This window comes from Chrysemys picta, chromosome 19, assembly GCF_011386835.1.
Source record: "Chrysemys picta bellii isolate R12L10 chromosome 19, ASM1138683v2, whole genome shotgun sequence".
Taxonomy (NCBI): domain Eukaryota; kingdom Metazoa; phylum Chordata; order Testudines; family Emydidae; genus Chrysemys; species Chrysemys picta.
The window spans coordinates 8785892-8805229 of NC_088809.1; the positions used below are offsets into that span (position 1 = coordinate 8785892).

Sequence of the window (19338 nt, forward strand, 5' to 3'; positions counted from 1 at the left end):
TTGGGTTGTTTTTTTAATCCAACCACAACACCAAACTCAACCTCCTGCTGCAATGGATTCCAGGCTAAGGCAAACTATTCTTTAAAATACAACCCGTCTGACCAACTTTTATTTTACTGCTCCTCAACTCCAGAGAATCTGCTCGTTGTCATATTACATTACAGATTTTAAAAAACTGATCAGAGTTTTCACTACGCCTTCCCTAGTTTTCAGCAGCTCAAATCAATAAGAAGCAGTGATGTCTAATTAGCTCATCTTGGGCCTGGGTGTCAGAAACTCAACTCTGCCACTGACTCATCTTGTGTCTTAATTTCCCCCATCTGAAAAATGAGGATACTACTACTTCCCAATTGAGAATTAAAATGTTTGCATGGTGGTTGAAGATTTAAGGTGCTAAATGAATACTTAGTGTTACTAAAATCATCTGCAATTATCCTAACCTTTGCAATATAGTTTGTAAGCAAATTCCATTCCGCTATTAACTATTACCCTATTCTGGACCTTTTCAATCTGTTCCATCTTTGAGGCGAGGAACACAAAGTGGACCTATTTACTCCCAATAGGGATTAACTGTTTCATAGGACATGATTTTCTGCAGTTATTTTTACCCAAGCATCTTATTTACTGCGCTTTTATAACTGCCACCCAGCTCTGGGCAGAGACCTTCAATGAATTAACCATGACTACTTCTGGGTCATCTCCTCTTTCAGAACTTACACAGTATAAAGAGCTGTAGCTATGCTCTCAAATTTTCTCAGTAATGCCACATCTCTTTACAATTCGTATTGCACAACCTGGTCAGTGAGAAAAAGTTGCATCAGACTCCCTGCTACATGGAAAACTAACCTTTATATTTTAATAACTATCTGAAGTCAAGTTAAATGACAAACATGCACATGTGCACACCCCCCACGTAATTATCTCCCCTGACTGATGCTACTTCAAACAGGTTGCATAAAGGCACAGGTCTATTTGATTGCATTAGCCAAGCCCTCAGCTGGGTCACCAAAAGAACCTGGCACCATTGCCAAGCAGGACTCCCTGTAGGTTAATTTATTAACACCTCTGTGCATCTGATTAGAGAAAAGTCTGCAACAGCCTCCAGGTGAGCATGTTGCTATGGGAAAAACAAACAACGTCCTTATTTACTTTAACAGTGAACGTTATCCGGTCCCTTTCCCACCAAGGCCAGCAACAGTCCAAAAATAAGAATGTAAGACTAAAGCATTCCTTGCAGATGAGATGCAAAGTAGAAAGACAAATCAGTTCGGAAGCAGGCAAAATTGCCCCTGAAATCATTGCGACATCCGGCCCTAAATGAAACCTCATTTAGGATCTTGTATATACTTTAGAGAAAGGTTCACTTTAAACAAAACAAAAAACAAACAAACAAAAACCCACATTCCTGTATGAGACCAAAACTACTACTTATTCTGAGACTACCCTAGCAGAATTCCAGCTTTTGCAAATAATTGCAAATAGTTCCTCAAGCCTCCAGAAAGCAAACTCCCTTTTAAACAGAGAGTCAAAGAAACATGAGAATTATTTGGGGGTTGTTTTTTTAAACTAAAACAGCTATCCCCACCCTCACCCGGCTGCAGAATCAGAATGGCTGTGCATAAGGTTTCGCTCGCTTAGCACAGCTAGCCAACATTCCCCTCCCCTAGCTCGAAATGAAAATTCAGGTTAGAAATAAAGAGAGACCTACTCATCACATCGCCTCAACACACCCTCGAAAAAACCAAAAACCTGAGACGCACAAAGAGAAAGTCACCACCCCTGTTAATAGCCCAATCTCCGTCCAACTGAAACTCCCGCCTCACTAGCCAGGGAGGTTCCGCAGGCTACAGTGATTCAGGGCCCACCAAGCCTGAACATGATTTATGAATTCACGATTTTATGAATTTATGCCGTAGGCCCAGCACTGCAGAACGGTCTCTTGCCCTATGGCTCCCTTCCACCCCTCCTGCCCGCCCCGCCTTACACACACTTCCTTGCTCCTGTAAAGAAACTCATGTCCTGCCTCTGGCTTCCTCCCCACATCTATGGCAATATGTGGACAGTGGCCAACTTGGAGGATGCCAGCTGAACTCCACAGAGGATATTCAGGGAGGTCCACACCCTGGCAGGAGGGCTTCCTAAGGTGATTGGCAGGCAGCCAGCAGTTGGGCTGTCTCATGGAGCCCAAAAGCACAATGCACGGTGGTTGTTTTTTTAAGGGAACATTTATGGAAGACATGCTGCTCTCAGTCAAATGGAGAAAGATCCTTGGATGGCAGTAAACCAGCTACCGTAACATGCAAAAAACCCAAACAAAACCAAACAACTAGTTTTTGAGAGCTAAACACATGCACTGGCAGCGAGGTCTAGTGGATAGGGAACAGGACTAGGAGTCACAAGACCTGGATGCCACTCCTGACTCTGCCACTGACCTTCCGTATAACCTCGGACAAGTCACCTCTCTCTCTGTTTCCCCATCTGTAAGATAGGGGTAATAATACTTCCTTTTGCCTATCTTCTCTAGTTAGAATGTAAGATTCTTCAGGGCAGGAACTGTTTCTCAGTGAGTGAGTGAGTGTACACACACATCTGCATGCACACTGTCCTGCACAATGGGATCCTACCTGGGGCCTGTAAGTGCTGCTGAAATACTGAGACTAACTGGCTTTCACAGAGGGTTGACTTCAGATAATCCAGTTGGAAGCCGGATCAGGTGATTTTTAAAAAAAAAAATCCTGCTAGTGATTATAGAAAACTTGATTTCCCACAAGTAAACATGCATGCGCACACACGGAGAAATCCACACTTGACTGAGGCGAGGAGGTACGATGACTATGTGACATGGAAAATTTAAGATCCGATAAGGCAATCTGGATGTACCATCAGATGAATTTTAAAAAGGAGCCATGCTGGCAGATGTATCTGCCCACAGCTGCCATTTCTAGGCGACATAAGTAAAAAGCCACGTAAGAGAGTCTGTAACTGCACCCAGAACCCAAAGCCCTGCTACAGCGGATAGAAATTCACCACTGCATCAGAATTATCACCGTCCTCCGCTGGTATTCTGCTCCTTCTTAACATGCAGGCAACTGCACCCTCAGCAGCATTTACCAGAGGCTTGAGGGCTTTCTTGCATTTGGCAGCTTAGCAAGGCTGCACACCAGCGTTGCTACAATTTGTTAGTTTCCCCCTTTAGACACATTTGGAGAAGGTTCTCTTATTTATGTATCTGCACATGGCTGTCCTGCCCAAGCCAGGCATACACGAGTTCTCTTTTCATGGTGCGCTCCGCTACCTACACATCCAGTGCATCAACCTTAAAAAGAATTAACTCACCCAGACATTACTTGCCTTGTTTCTTCTTTGAGGAAAGTAAGAATGGAGAAGCAGTAGGAACAGAGAGTTTCCCTTATTCTTGAAAAAGAATGAAAGAAAAAGAACGAACGAAAGGGTGCTCGTTCCAAACAGCTCTTTAATTCATCCCAATCCTTTTATACACCCTTGGAGATGCCGGACAATCCCAAATTCTGGTGGAAGTCTCATGCAAAGGGAGATGTGTGCTCAGCACCTTTCAGGATACGGCCTATGGCTTGCCATGCAAGTTTTCGCTCAGACTTTTTTTCAGATTGTAAGCAATATAGCTGAGAGTACACTAGTAATCCAAGCAGTGAATTCTCCTTTTCACCAGAGCTATAGCAACTCTTGGAGAGATTGGGATGAACACTGCTACAAACATGCAAATAACTTTATAGAAATTAAGGTCCCACACTCAAGCAAAGCATTTTACACATGAATAGACCCATGTGGCATGCTTAACTTTAAGCACATGAGTAGTTCAATTGACTTCAGTGGGACCACACAGGTGATTAAACTTACACAGCTATGCAAGTGTTTGCAGAATCAGGGCCCTAGGCACGTATGGTGTTTGGGGTTATTTTTTTGTTTTGTTTTAAAAACCACAATAGGGCCAATCCTGCTCCTAATGGAATCAATGGGAGTTATGTCACCTGTTTCAAGGTCAACAGGATTGGACCCAATCTCTAAGAAGTGTGTTTACGTAAAATGTGCCGAGGAGAAAATAATTCAAAAGTGTTTTTAAATCAAAATGAGGGGTACCTGTGTAAAGATTTCCAGACCTCTCCAGAACACTATCCAGCACAGACAAGGGAACAAATGTTAATCTAGCACAAGACTTCACTGAGCCACAGATACAATCATTCTTCCCACAGCTCAAATGTATTTAGAATTTATGTAAATTACAATTGCACACATATGATAAAATTATTACAAAGCAGAATGTACAGTTTGCTCAAACAAAAGAGCTCAAAGAGGAAAAAAAGCATAATTTTTAAAAAAAATAATAAAAACATCCATTTCTATTCTGACTTATTTTTAAATAATGTTGTCAGTCACGCACTATTAATTTTCCCAATTTATTCAGAAGCTAAAGGCAACAAATTGCTTTTATAAAAGCAATGGGGAAAAAAGCATTAAGGAAGCAGTCAAGTTTGATAAGCAAAGAAGATGAGGGAAAAAGCCCACCACCAAATGTTTAATGGAATGAACTCAGCAGGAAGAGTTACAGAAAACCAGTAGATTTTAAATTCTTTTGCTAAATAATGAGTATTTTTAAGAGACATTTTTTGCTTAAGAAAAACGTACATTATAAAGTTAACCTTTTGTCCACCTTTTGGATTTGAGAATAAAATCTGAGTTTATTAAAAGGAGATCTAATTCAACTGAATTTAAAAGAAAATGCACAAGCATGTAGAAATAATGCCAAGTTATCTGTTTCCATTGCATCTCCACCCCAAACTCTGAAGCAAAATATTAACTTACCACACACTCAACAAGTGAAACAAAAACAGAAGCATTACATCATTAAAACATTCTCATTGGCTAATCATGCCCGAATGCAAGCGGGACACTGATTCCAGCAACTTTAGAAATTAACCCTGTGTTAAAAGTCATGAACAGTGCAAAGATGGTTTTAAAAAGCTGGACTCCAGCCAGTAGCTGGACTCCAGCCAGTGTGTGAGAGAGAATTTTTAGGCCCTACACACACAATTTAATGGTTTTGAAAGGGGGAGTACTGAGGGGGGGTGGGGCAGATTTAATAGTATCACTAGGGCAGGCAGAGGCAAAATAGGCATCATTAAAGGGAATCTGCTGGGATCTTGAAAACCCCAATTTCAGTTTTTGAGAGGAAGAGAAGGTTGGCTGTTGTTGCTTTGAGCAGTCCCAAATGCCACAACAATACAATCTCTTTGTAGATTGGATTAGCAAGTGCAACTGTTGACACCCAAGGCTATACGTAATATATTTTATTCACATGGACATGCATCTGTAAAAACTATTATTCTGCAGAATACACAAACTCCACTTCAAAAATATCAAGTCATCAATTTCCACACGACATCAGCTAACCTTTTATTTCCAAGCTATTAGTGGGGTGAGCTGGGGGGGGGGGGGTTTCTTTTAGGTGTGAAACCAGTTGGCCATACTCTTTCTTCACTGTAACCCTTTCTTTGAAGTCACACGTCTCTGTAGTATGAGCCACCAGTCGCGCAGCACCTTCTCTTCCTCCCACCATTAATCTGGAGACAGATTGGCAGAGGGCAGATTAATAATGACAATTATGCTCACCAGATGCTCAGACGTGTCTCTGAGTCACCAGCCATGTTTAAAGATTAAAACAATTCCTGCGGCACCCATGGAGGGAATACACTCAATCCTGAGTATGACATGAAATATTTCTATATGGAAGGGAAAATATTAGAGTTGGTCAGAATATGGTGTTGGTTTTCCACAGAAAATTTAGGTAAAAAAGGAAATATTTTTCATTTTCAGACTGTCAGCAGAAAATTTTGACTTTTGTCAAAAAGTGAGAAAATCCAAAAAAAGCAAAAACAGTTTTCAGCAACCAAAAAAATGTTCAGATTTTGGCCAAATATTTCTGGTGTTTAGTTTTCCTGATGAAAAAAATTTGAAAGTTTTTTTTAGAAGAGCAGACAGACTTTTCACAAAAAAATTTCATCCTATTGAAAACCCACGTTTTCTGTTAAAACAAACAAACACACACACACAAAAACACAGTTTTGGTGGACATTTTCAACCAGCCCTAGCACATATGACATTTCACCCCAGGGATTTCAAAAGCACTTTACAATTAATCACATGCACTGAAGTATTATCATACCATTATACCAAAGGGAAACTGAGGCACAGAGCACCAAAGGCCATCCAACAAATAAATGGCAGAGCCAGGGCTGGGACTCCAGGAGTCCTGGATAATTCATCCCCAGATAGGCATTATATTATCAAGAGAACATTTGCTTCCATTTCATTAAAAAGAACAAGGAGTCCTTGTGCCACCTTAGTCTCTAAGGCCTGGTCTACACTGGGGGGAGGAGGGGAAATCGATCTAAGATACGCAACTTCAGCTACGAGAATAGCGTAGCTGTAGTCGACGTATCTTAGATTGACTTCGAATCACTGACTTCGTGTCCTCGCGGCGCGGGATCGACGGCCGCCGCTCCCCCGTCGACTTTGCTTCCGCCTCTCACCGAGCTGGAGTTCAACAGCCAACGGGAGAGCGATCGGGGATCGATTTATCGCGTCTACACTACATGCGATAAATCGATCCCCAATAGCTCGATCGCTATCCGACGGGTAGTGTAGACGTACCCTTAGAGACTAAAGTGCCACAAGGACTCCTCGTTCTTTTTGCTGATACTGACTAATACGACTACCACTCTGAAACCTGTTTCCATTTCATTGTTGCTTAACTGAAGTTATGAGTCCAACTAACATCAATGGGCCAACATCTATTTTAAAGGATATTTTCAAGCCTTTCAAAGACCAAACTATCTGTAGTTACACATCACTTCCAATACAGGCATTGAGAGAATAACACGGCTGATATATAACTAGACATTTTTAAAGTGTGTGGCATTCATATTCTGAAAACAGCAAGGAAGGATTATTTTGGGGGAAGGAGGAAGAAGTTATTTAAAATATATATATTTTAAATAGCCAAATGGTCCAACCCTTCAGGTATTTACTAACACAGATAGAGATGCACGCTCCCTGGGCCATCCCAACCATACCGCTGTGTGGCTGCCAGCCCTTTTCAGCGCAACTCAGAGACAAACACCGCTCATCCCATAAGCAGCTGGATGCAGACACCGGGGGCTGCATGGAAGCATATTCAGATCCTCTCTCGGCATCAAGCAAACACGTTGGTAATCCCGAGTCTCTCTCCTCCCACTTCCCCCCATAGACTTCTGCCAACAAATATCTGTTTAAACCTAAAACCGGAAGCCCTAACTGACACTAACTGAAGTGTTGTACCAAAGCAAACACACAAAGAAGATTTATGACAAAGAGGTGCTGGACTTCTTCCCAGGGCTAGGAATAAAAAGGTCAAGCGGATATTTGATTTCTGTTTATAGAGCCTGAGCCCTGAAACATCCCTGTCCACCTAACACAACCCCCACCAAAATATGAACACTTGATTGGAGCAGCTTCAGTCCAGAGACTCATCCAGCCTTAAAAGCATAACATTAAAAAAAAAAAAAAAAAAAAATCCCAGCAAACTCATCTCTCTCCTTTAAGTGCTGGAAAAGATTTGTTTAGCACAGCATGCATCAGGGTACATGTGCCCACATGAATGCCTGAATTAGAAAAATTAAGCATTCATATGCATACCCATCTATTTCTAATACATTTTCCTTCGCTGATTACATATTCCGAATGAAGGCAACAGAGGGAAGAAAAACTTGGGGAAAATTAATCAATCAGCTACTTGAGCCTTTTATGCTTTCACAAATAATCAAGTAATGGTGGCGAAGTATCGCAGAGCATCTTCCCCATTATAAGAAGGCAAGAGTATTCAACTCTGCATCCTGATTAGCCGGGAAGGGTTGCATTGCAGGGCATCCTCACCAAATCCTGACAGTCCGCTCACGTGAAAATCATAACAAGGGGAAAAAAGATCCAAGTTAAAATTATATTTATATTCAACTTGATTTTTTCTTCTTGTTTAATTTAGAAACAAAACGACACATGTATTTTTTGACTCTCGCTTATTAACTATTATGTATTATAGGTTCACCTAAAAGCTCACTGGAGATCAGGACCCCATTGTGTTAGGCACTATACAAACAGATAGTCCCTGCCACAAAGAAGTTATAGTCTAACCAAAACTGGGAGGGGAACAAGCAAAGAGCAGGGAAGTGACTTGCCCCAGGCCACATACAAGGTTAGTGGTAGAGCTGAGATTAGAACCCAGGTCTCCTGATTCCCAGCCCACTGTTCTAGCCACTGAATAAGTGCTAAGCCTCTGCACTATCATCTACTAAACTATCAAAGAGAGCGCATCCACTATTGTAGCTACCAATAGATGAATAAAAGCATTACAGGTATGCTGATAACATCAAACTTCACACTTCAGGACATAACCCACCTACTGCAGGGTCAGGCAGGAATCTCCTTCCCCTATGCACAGCACTTGGGAAAAGGCTCGGTTAGCCTTCTTCTGAAGCATCAGATATTGGCTGTGAATTGAGGACGGATACTAGATGTGATGAAACAAGCTGAATCTAATATCGCAAGTTCTATATTACATGGCTCTCCTAAGACAGGGTTTCTCCAACTTCTCTGTGATGTGAGCCCTTTTCCATTCTGAGGGGGGGGGGGGTCTCAGTTAGCATTATAAGAAGACTGGACCTTAACACCTTTTCACAATCCCTAGGTTGAGAATCCCTGTCCTAGGACCTTTGATCCTCCTAGTCTTTAAGTCAAACACTTCCTTGCACTTCACAGTTGAGTTAGCCAAGAAAATAATGGCTTCACATGCGGTTTCATTTAAGCTACTGATATGTGATGAACCAGAGATGGGATAACTTGCATCAGGATATTAAACCAGACTGTTATGGCATAAATTGACTAAGAGGACATTATGTTTATGGAGAACATATTCCCCCTCCCCTTTACCCCAAATACACTAAAGGCTGATCAGTCCAAGCCAGATTTTATCTATATAATGTTGCTTATTTCACTTAAATCCTTATTACAGTAATTTGCTTTTAGGGAGAATAGCAACTTTCCAGCATTAAAGGCGCCATGTTTGATTAAATTAGTTGCACCTGTATATATTATGTGCAATAAATCAACTATAATTTGCAACAAAGGTGACTTAATCTTTTCCACGTTATTTATTGCTCAGCATCACTAGTACAGAGTCTCTTCCATCATACTGGAAGAAACAGCAGTTTTGGGACCAAGAGCTATAATTCAAATCTCTCTCTCTTTCTGTGGTGTCAATCACGCATGCTGTATGCTTGTACAAACAGGAATATATAAAGGATATTGGCACTCCTGTTGTGTGTTTATTAAAACCCCCCACACACTATGTTCCTAACAGAATTGGGCCTTTACTTTTACTTACACATACCCCAATCTACTACCAAAAAGAGAAAATTCAGTAAATTAGATCTATAAATTAAGTCTGCAGGTGACAAGGGACTAGTAATCTTTGGGGACTGTTCTGTGTTTGTAGAGCACCTTGTACTACAGGGTATGGTCCAAGTCTAAGGCTCCTAGATGCTACTGCAGCACAAATAGAGACTTTCATCTCGTGCACAGAAGAGATCTGGCAGCAGTGTCAGTGTGTCACACACAATCCTAACGTACCTCATCTGGGATACCTCTAGGACTGCCCTACACAATCCTCACGCTCTCTGCTGAGCGCACCAGTTGTGGTGGTTTTACGAAGTGGATCCTTGCTCCACCATGAACTAAACCGCAACCCACTAAGTCATTCGACGCTAGCCACCAGTCAGCAACAACTTTTAATCACTGCCCACCTGGTCTGGATCTGTAATGGCACCCTACATGTGAAAGGGTCCATACCCCATTTCCAAGCCCCTGAGCTATCCAAAGCCTCCTAACCCTGTATAATATTATCAACCTACCTGCTGAGATCACTTAAAGTTATCTATTATTAGTTTAAATTATCTACTCTCCCGCTTCGTCACCAGGGGCTAGAAAATAAATACCACAGACCACTGCAGTGGTTGGCAGCGTGGCCACGAGGTAACAGCCAAGTAACCTAAAACTGAACTAACACCATTGGATGGGTTTTAACAAAATAAAAAAGCCATATTGGATTTCATGTAGTTCGGCTGACACTCAAGATCATCAGAGCAACACCACAGTTTCATTCCTTAATTTATCTCTAAGTCTACCGGCTCATAAGAGTCCAATGTACAGTGCTTGTGTGTGTTTCTCGGGAAAGGGAAAAAAATAAGTATCTTTTCACAAGCCATGTTTCCCCCACCACCACATAAGCCAGAATTGGAAGAAATAAAGATAGCTGACATATCTAGGAGATAAAGTTCTGAATTTAAAAAGGAACAAGTGCAATGGATTCTGAAGTTGGAAGGACAGCACACTACATGGGAGTTCACAGAGAGCAGGTTGGTCACAAGGGGCTGGTTCCTCCCCATTTTTACCCAGTTGCTACATTGCAGTGGAGCTCAGAATACATTAAATACTTTACTCGTATTACTTTTCAACTGCTTTAGTTGCCACAAGGATGTTTCACAATTACTAATGGGAAGGGAGGCAGTCTAGATGACAGCAAATACAGCACTGGCAACCTCACACATTCAAAACTCATGAGTCAGGCCCCAAAACTAGCGAGATTTTTTTTAAGTCAATCATGAGATTTTAATACACCAGCTATATGTTCTTTTCATTTGGACTTCTGGTTTCTGAGCTTTAAGGTTCACATTTTCAAATTTATCTCTGCAAACTTGAGGGATAGAAACTCACTTTTTAATATATAAATAGAAGTTGAGATTCACATGACTCCAGAAGCTGGCAATTTAAGAAAAACCATCAAATACTACAAGACTGTCAAGAGCTGGCAACACTGTCAGGGGGAAGTTGGCTATGAAGTCATCTTTCTATTAAGAGGTGGGGAACACTGCTCAAGTGTTCTGGACCTCTTAACAAGACAGCCTTTCAGTTTATGCGTGTGTCAAAATGTGCAGCCACTCCACATGAGGTCTTGCTTCACTTGTATATAAATGTCCTTCAGAAATCTGGGTGCATGGGTTGAGAAAAACAATGAAGATTAAGAGCTTGAACCCCTTATAAAACACCTTATGTAAATAAAGAAGCTTGATGTCTCAATAGGTCTACAGCCCTGATGATACGTTGTCGTTGCATCTAAGAGGGCTTTTCCCATCTCCAGTTCCTAGGACCCTAAGTACTGATTATGTGTCACACATGCCCAATAGAAGTTTTATAAGTTTCAGTCACTTCTCTCTCCCCCTCCAGCCAGCCCAGCTGTGTGTTAAGGGTATGTCTACACTGCAAAAAAAGAACCACGGCAGCAAATCTCAGAGTCTAGGTCTACAGACTTGGATTTGCATGATGGGGCTAAAAGTAGTAGTGTAGACGTTCCTGCTGGGGCCAGATCTCAGGCTCTGAGAACAGGCAAGAGAGCAGGGTGGGATCTTACTTTGCCCTGCTCCCGCCACTGACCCACAACAATGGACTCCCTAATCTCGTACCCTCAAATCCTCCTCTCAGAAAATCCCTTCATTTCTCTGCATCAGCAGGTTTCTCAGATCACTGGGCTCAAAACTAAGGGTCTTGGGTCTCTTCCCACTCGGCTTTATCACAATAAAGCTGGGTCTCTCTTTTCCTATGCTTCAATTATGGCAAAAATAGCAAACTCTCACCGCAAGGTCCACCCCATCTCATTCCCACTCCGTTTTCCCCACCATCACCCCCCCTCGTTTGGTTTTTCCGGGATTAGCAAAAATATGTGAAAAGCTGCATGCCAAGTAGTGGAGGCAGTCAGAGGGAAGATCCATACCCAACACGCAGAGCCAAGGAGAGAACCCTCTACTGTAAAAGGACTATTAACAACAGAAAAAATAAATAAATAAAGGGACATTCAGGAGCATTATGGGCCAGACTGGAAACTTTGGCACCGGATGGGACAAAGCATCCACGCCTCTTCGCTTCAGGGAGTCCTGACATTAAGCCTGAAAGAGATTATGTAACATAAGCTGCCCAGTGATCATCTGTTCCTCTGGCTTGTTTTAAAGTAACAGTGTGGCTAACACTGATTCAGGCATGACCCTGGCACCAGAGACTATTAACTGAGTGGCAGGATGCGTGTGTGTATGTATTCCTGAGGCGCACAACTGTAGTTTTCTTTGTGCACATAAAAACCACACAATACATGATTTTCCAAGCCACTGCCCCCTCCAAAATATACCCATTTACACATTTTATACAGTGAGCAACAAAATCCCCACCAAGCAATCATGTAGGTCTGAAGTAAGGCAGCTGAAGTAAGTTCTCGTTTTACAGCTACGTTATGTTTGCAGTTCCCTGCTGTTAATGCACAGAAGAGTGAAGCTGTTTACCTGTGTGAAGGGAGAGATTGTCCCCTTGCTGCACAGACACTAATTCCCATTAGGGCAAACAGAATGACAAACAGGAATCATTTCTAGGGAACAATTCATCTGGAATCTTTAAACCTCCTAATGAGGCAGGCAATGTGCCCATTTTGTAGCTAGGTAAATGAGGCAAGGAGAGGTTTAACTGGACTTGCTTAAATTCATAGAGCCAGGCAGTGGCAGAAACAGGAACAGAACTCAGGCGTTTCCTCATTCCCAAGCCATGCTCTAACAAGACACCATACTCTAGAGGAATTAGACATACCCATTGAGGGCAAAGGCACGGGGTACTTCAGAGCAGTCTCTGTTCTTCTCTCCACTCGCCCCTATTGTTTTCATGGTCTAGGATCAACCATTGTTCTCCACAGAATAGCTAACCTGTCAGTCATGTTCATCTCCTGCCCCTCCTGTCCTTGCTTCCTCCCATCGCTCGTGTCAGATTGGGTCTAGTGAGGGGTGTGAGCAAGGCAAGCTCCTAGTTTCCCAGTGCACACTACGGACCTGGGAGGCAGGCCCACTTGATAACTGTTGCGTTGGGAGAGGCGGGGGCACAAGGAGCGTAGAGAAACACTGAGAGTAATCACCCAAAGGGGACAGGAGGCGGAGAAGCCAAGTGGAGCAAGGCAGGATGGTTGGAGAGGCCTCTACAAAGTAGCAGCCTCCTTGCCCCGGAGGTTCTCCTTTCTCTCAGCTGAGCCGTAATGGCAGGATGCAGACATGGCGAGTGACCCTGCTGTCATTTTAACCACAAACTGTGGAATTAAAAAAAAAAAAAAAAAGAAAAAAAAAAGAAAAAAAGCCTACTGCATTTATTCAGAGTAATTTCCGCTCGCTGACACGGTGAGACCACTGTTTAAGACGGCACTGAGAAATTCCAAGTTGCCATGGTTCTCCATTAACACTGAACATGCCTGCCCATCCCCCCCACCTCAACTGTCAAGCTCTGACCTTAGTGTCTAGTTTTGGCGGGAAAGGTCAGCGGCATAATAGCCCCTTGTTTATTGGTCACCTCAAAGAATTAACATCATTAGAGCTCAAAACCCCCTTCATTGGTTACCTCAAACACTGGAGGACTCTGTCCGAATCCTTGCAGAAAGGCAGCAAACAAAAGTGCTCTCAGCATGAGGAGGGAGCAGACTTGATTATCAGCAATTAGTGAATTGATGGTTCTCAAAGACACTGATTGAGGCCAGCAGCTCCTATTAGCAATAGGCAAGGAAAGTGCAAGGGCAAACTGTGTCAAAACAGAGCCCAGCTCCTGAATGATGCCTCCTTAAAGAAATATATTTAAATGCCCAGATTTTATGCAGTGCCAATGACAGATTACAGGACCCTCAGTTAAATACAGTGCCTAGTGCCAGAAGGCCCTGATCCTTATGTGATACCTCCTCAGAAATAAGATTAATTATTTCCCCTTAGTATATTAGCATCCAAACCACACTAACTGTCAAGGCCTTGATCTGCCAAACACTTACACATGTGAGTAACTTTGCTCAAGCGTACAAATCTGTGTGCATTCTTACTGCAGTCCCTGCTCAGTGAAGGCCTGATCCAAAGACTTCAATGGGCTTTGGACCAACCCCTTGTGTGTCTCAATATTTAAACTAATTTCATCTTTAAATATTAGATTTAAAATATAGCTAATACATTAAATGTAAGAGTAAAATAATTAATTCGCAATCTGCTACCCTGTAATATTCTTTATTAGTGGTGTCATTACTTGAGTTATATTCATTTTTCATTAAGAAGTTTGGTCCCCCTCAAAAAGCATAGAATTAAACCTTTAAGCCCACATATGATCAGGCACAGAAGCAGGTATGGTGTAGAATACACAATAGCAGACAGTTTAAATGGGTCTTATTTTCATTTGTCCAAGGTGTTCGTGCCAAGAATCCACTTGTGGCTGCATTTCAGTCTGTTTTAATGCAATTAGGGTAAAATTTGTTTTTAAAATGATTTAAAAAGTGTAACACAGCCCAGTGTTATGTACCCTCTAATAATCTACATTCTGTGTGGCTGTTGTCTTTGAAACTGTATCAGAGCAGTTTTATCACACGCTATGTGTATTTTTAGTTTTCTAATCCCTTCACTTCCGGAGGGGCTGTTGGAAAGAAAAAAAAAAAAAAAAAAAAAACCTAAACTAAACCCACTTATTAAAAAAAAATAGACATCTTACATAAAAGGCAGAAGGACTCATACTCTGCTGGGAAGGACTGAAAAGAAGTTGTGATTCAGATACTAACCTGTATGCCTTAAAAAGGCTCGAGTTGGACTTCAAGAACGTTACTTAATGGGGTTATACATCCACCTCTCAAAAACAATGCAGCAATTTAAAAACACTTGAAACAACTATGCTTGATAGAGGTGCAAACCAAACAGGTCACATTCTAAAGTAAGTTGCTTAGTTGTACTTCTAAAGAGACCAACAGGGATTTAATTCTTCCCTTCCACAAATCTAAATACACTCCATCCTTGAAGTACAGGAAAGTCTCCATTGACGAGGAAGGAAATCCTGATGTGACGCTTTTGCACTGCAAAGAGTTAAAATCGGTCTGTGTCCCCGGCCAATGAGAAAGTGCCTGGCTGTATCCTCCCCCAGCGCTGAAGGGCCCTGCTGATTTCAGCACAGCTGCTACCTGCAACCACATCTCCTCGGTAGCAACGGCACAAGGGGAAGGTGCAATTCTGAGCTTCTCTTTTCATCTCTATGGTGACAAAAAGCTCCGCTGAGAGAAATAAGGGTCCCTTCAACTCAAAAGGTTTCTCATTTTCAATGACTGCCTTTCACAATATTTTAATTAAATCTGTGAGGGGAGGCAGGAAAAAAAAAATTTACAGCTAGCATGCTTCATTTACGATCACAGTTACACTCCAAAAAGGTAGCTTAAGTAGTTTAAAATAGAAAGCTCTGTGGGCTGAAGATTTAAAAATAAGCATACTAGCTAACTGCACAGCTGTATGAACCAATGTGTTGAGAGAGAAAAAGATCTTTTCCCTTTAACTAAATATGTTACAGAGGAAGCAGGTTTCACTTATGTCTCAGCAAAATATGTTGCAGGGTAGCGCTGCAAGAGGCTGCTTTTCAAAGGGCAACTGAGCACAGATCGTTCACGATAAGGGCATCAACATTACAGCGGAATCCGTTTATATACCATCCTGCAGCAAATACCAACTGCACCCTTGTTGAGGCAACAAGCCACAGGACTCAAAACACAATAACGTAGCAAGTTAAGGCTGTTTAAAGACCCAGGAAGACTACCTGTTCATGCTCTCTGTATGTGTGTATATATATCTCCTCAATATTTATTCCACTCTATATGCATCCGAAGAAGTGGGCTGTAGTCCACGAAAGCTTATGCTCTAATAAATTTGTTAGTCTCTAAGGTGCCACAAGTACTCCTGTTCTTTTTGTACAATATAAAAGTGGAGTCTGAAGCTTTATCTTTGTTTTTAAAAACCTCAGATGCTATAATCAAGAAAGTAAAAAGCCACGCACAATCTCAAAGGAGTGGATGGTACCCTCGGTAACCTTATATACAGCATTAGCAACAGCAGGATGAGGTGACCCAAAACATTTTTATTACCGTACTGTACAAATGTAAGTGATGAATATTTTCTCACAGCCGGACATCTGAAAGAGAAAGGCATGGCTGACATAGGCAGGCCAGGAACCATCCCTTTCCCAGCGCTGCTCTTTTCCCCTCTTTCCAAGCACCAATTATTTGTATTGCAGTAGTACCTATCAGTCCCAGTAAAAGCCAGAACCCCATTTTGCTAGGTACTGTTAACACAGTACCTATCCTGAAAAGCTTGCACTCTATGCAAAGCATCGTATTCCCAGTTGAATGTACTAAGGTTCTGGGAAACAGGTATTACTCTGCATTTTATATTCAGGGTTAGCAACCAACATCTATCAGAAAATACCAAAATAAACTTTGGGCATCACCCTTATGGAAAAGCCCTATCGAAATTAATAGGGATGAAACCAATGGAGATCTAAAAAAGTTCTATAGCAGTTTTGGGTTTTTTTGTTTTGTTTTCGATAGGTTTACTGAACCATCCTAAAGCAGAGATATACAGTAGAACCTCAGAGTTACGAACTGACCAGTCAACTACACACCTCATTTGGAACCACAAGTATGCAATCAGGCAAGCAGCGGAGACACCCCCCCCCCCCCAAAAAAATACAGTACAATACTGTGTTAAGCATAAACGACTAAAAAAAATAAAGGCAAAGTTTAAAGAAAGATTTGACAAAGTAAGGGAACTGTTTCTGTGCTTGTTTCATTTAAATTAAGGTGGTTAAAAGCAGCATTTTATTCTGCATAGTAAAATTTCAAAGCTCTATTAAGTCAATGTTCAGTTGTAAACTTTTGAAAGAACAGCCAAAACGTTTTGTTCAGAGTTACAAACACTCCATTCCTGAGGCATTCGCAACTCTGAGGTTCTACTGTAGTTCTCTATCGCATCTACAGGATGGCTTCCAAAACACTGGAACAGTGATTCCATGGAACTGTTTCATAAGGAGGCAAATATGGAGCTTTAGATCCAAGAAGTCCAAACCTCCGCCCCAGAGGGCTTGGGGTGAGTATCTTAAGCTTATTTCAACAATTACAGACACTAATGTTCTGTCATTCTGCTGGAGCTACATAACTTGCAACTTTGGGTAAGTCACTTTACCTCTCAACCTGAATTCACATTCATAATTTGGGGATACTACCACCTCCTTACCTGATTTGGGTTCTGGGAGGGAAATTAATATTTACCAGGCACACTGAACTCCTTGGAAGGAAGGCTCTATAAGAGCACAAAGTATTAAAAGGAGAACAAAAACATATTACCAATTTAAAAAACAAACAAAATGACTTACATGACGTGACTTGGTTTCAGTACAGTTCATAGTGGATTCATGTCCCCATCACAAAGAAATAGTGTTACAGCTGGCACCGTCACCCAGACGAAATAGATCTGAATTACCTTTGCACCCCAAAGAATAGTCCTCTTTAAGAAGGACTAGAAGATACTGGTAATAATAGCACCACTACTGGCAGCGCTGTACCCGTTCTGTGGATAGAGACATCAGCCTTCTAGGCTGTCAGTCTGGCACCTTATATCAGGTGTAGGTAGGGTTGCCAACCATCCAGGATTGGCCTGGAGTCTCCAGGAATTAAAGATTAATCTTTAATTAAAGATTATGTCATGTGATGAAATCTCCAGGAATGCAGCCAATCAAAATTGGCAACCATAGGTGCAGGGTAAATTTGCATGTAAATCTGCACTGTAGCCTAATGGATAGAGCCCTGGACTGGTATGTAGGAGACCTGGCTCTGCCTTGGTCTGCTGAGTGACCTTGTTACTGCCCTCTCTGTGCCTCAGTTTCCCCATCTGTAAAATGGGGAAATGATACTGACCTTGCTTTGAGGTCTACTGATGAACAGTGCTATACAAAAGCTAGGCATTGTTAATTATTATTATGATGATGAATGCAACATTTTAAAATATATTTTATTTTTATTACAATAGCACCTGGAGACCCCAACCGAGAGTGGGGCCCCTTTGTGCAAGGATCCGTACACATGCATAGTAATGAGAGATTCTCTGCCCCAAAGAGCTTACAGTCTAAACAGACAAAGCAAGTATTATCATCATCCCCATTACAGATGGTGAATTTAGCAGAGACAGGTGAGGTGACTTGCTGAAGGTCACACAAGGAGTTGACAGGAGACCCAGGAATCAAACCTAGATCTTTTTAATCCCAGTCCAGCGCCTTAACCACAAAGCCCTCAGCCCCAACAGAAAACAGAGTCTGACTCTCCAACAAGACCGGTTATTTTTCCAGTGTTTCCTTGCCCACTCCAGTAGCCAATCTTTAATGGCCTCTAGAGACGTCTGCATTTGATTTAAAGGCAGAGGAGACAACAAGAGCAAAGCCAGTTCCCTCAAGTTCTCAGTTGTTTTTTCTAAGCAGCTGCAAGAGATGAAAACAAGATGTTTTATTGCTTAAAGTAGCCAGCGTTGTTAAACATGTAGCGTTCTAAAATGAAATGTGACCCCTTTTCAGAGCCACTTATAGTCAAAGGTATGTTTTTAAAAATAAAAACACACAAGGGAAAAAAAAGTCATTCAGGACCAAAAGGTTTGTTTCAGGCTGACAGAAACAGAAGTGCCCATTTTTCATGTAAATTATTTTTTAAAGTCATAATCCCTGCTTCAACTATCCCTGTATGTAAAAGCCCGTCTCCACATACATATTTTCTTGAGGGGAGGGAAAAAAAAAAAAAAAAAAAGCTTATCCCCACAAAGGAGTATGAAATAAATTGCTTTACTGAAGGTTAATAATATCCTGTCGCCGTGGTAAAAGACTCAATTACAAAACCTTCAGAAGAGCTCCCAAGGAACTCATCTGCCTGCAGTGACAGTCTTAAAACAGCCAAAACACAGAGAAAGGCTAAGCCCTACCCAAAAGAAAGGGAACGAAGAGGGTGGGAAAGAGTGGAGGGAGTAAAAAAAAAAAAATTATAAAAAAAACAAACAAGCTGGAAACTGGACACTCAAGGTTATAAAGAAAAGAAACAAACAAACAAACCACCATGATTCCTCCCTACATGCACAATTCTCTATAATCTCAGCAAGAATTATGGCCTAGGGAGACCAGCACTAATTTTAGTATCAGATTTATTATGCAGCAGGGAGCAGGAATCAGTGAGGCCCGACTCCCTCTCCTAATAGGCAGAACTAGAGCACGCTCCGGGAAAGCTCTACTGAAGAACAGCTTAGGCCTAGTGAAAACAAAGCCCAAAGCTCAACGAGCTGTGTTCTCAGGAGTCCCAATAAAATGCAATGGATGCCAAAG

The 19338-nt window shown here is 41.7% G+C and overlaps 1 protein-coding gene across 27 annotated transcripts in view; it reads right to left on the reverse strand.

Annotated features, from left to right (window-relative positions):
- The window catches only part of MSI2 (musashi RNA binding protein 2), a 398015-nt gene that overhangs the window by 349438 nt on the left and 29239 nt on the right, over positions 1–19338 (reverse strand). The window contains exon 1 of one of the 27 annotated variants that reach the window (XM_042857843.2): positions 14729–18417. The exons of the other annotated variants lie outside the window; for them this stretch is intronic. The gene's annotated coding sequence lies outside the window, so the exon portion shown is untranslated. Of the gene's footprint in view, positions 1–14728; positions 18418–19338 lie in introns of those variants that run through there. 27 annotated transcript variants of the gene reach the window in all.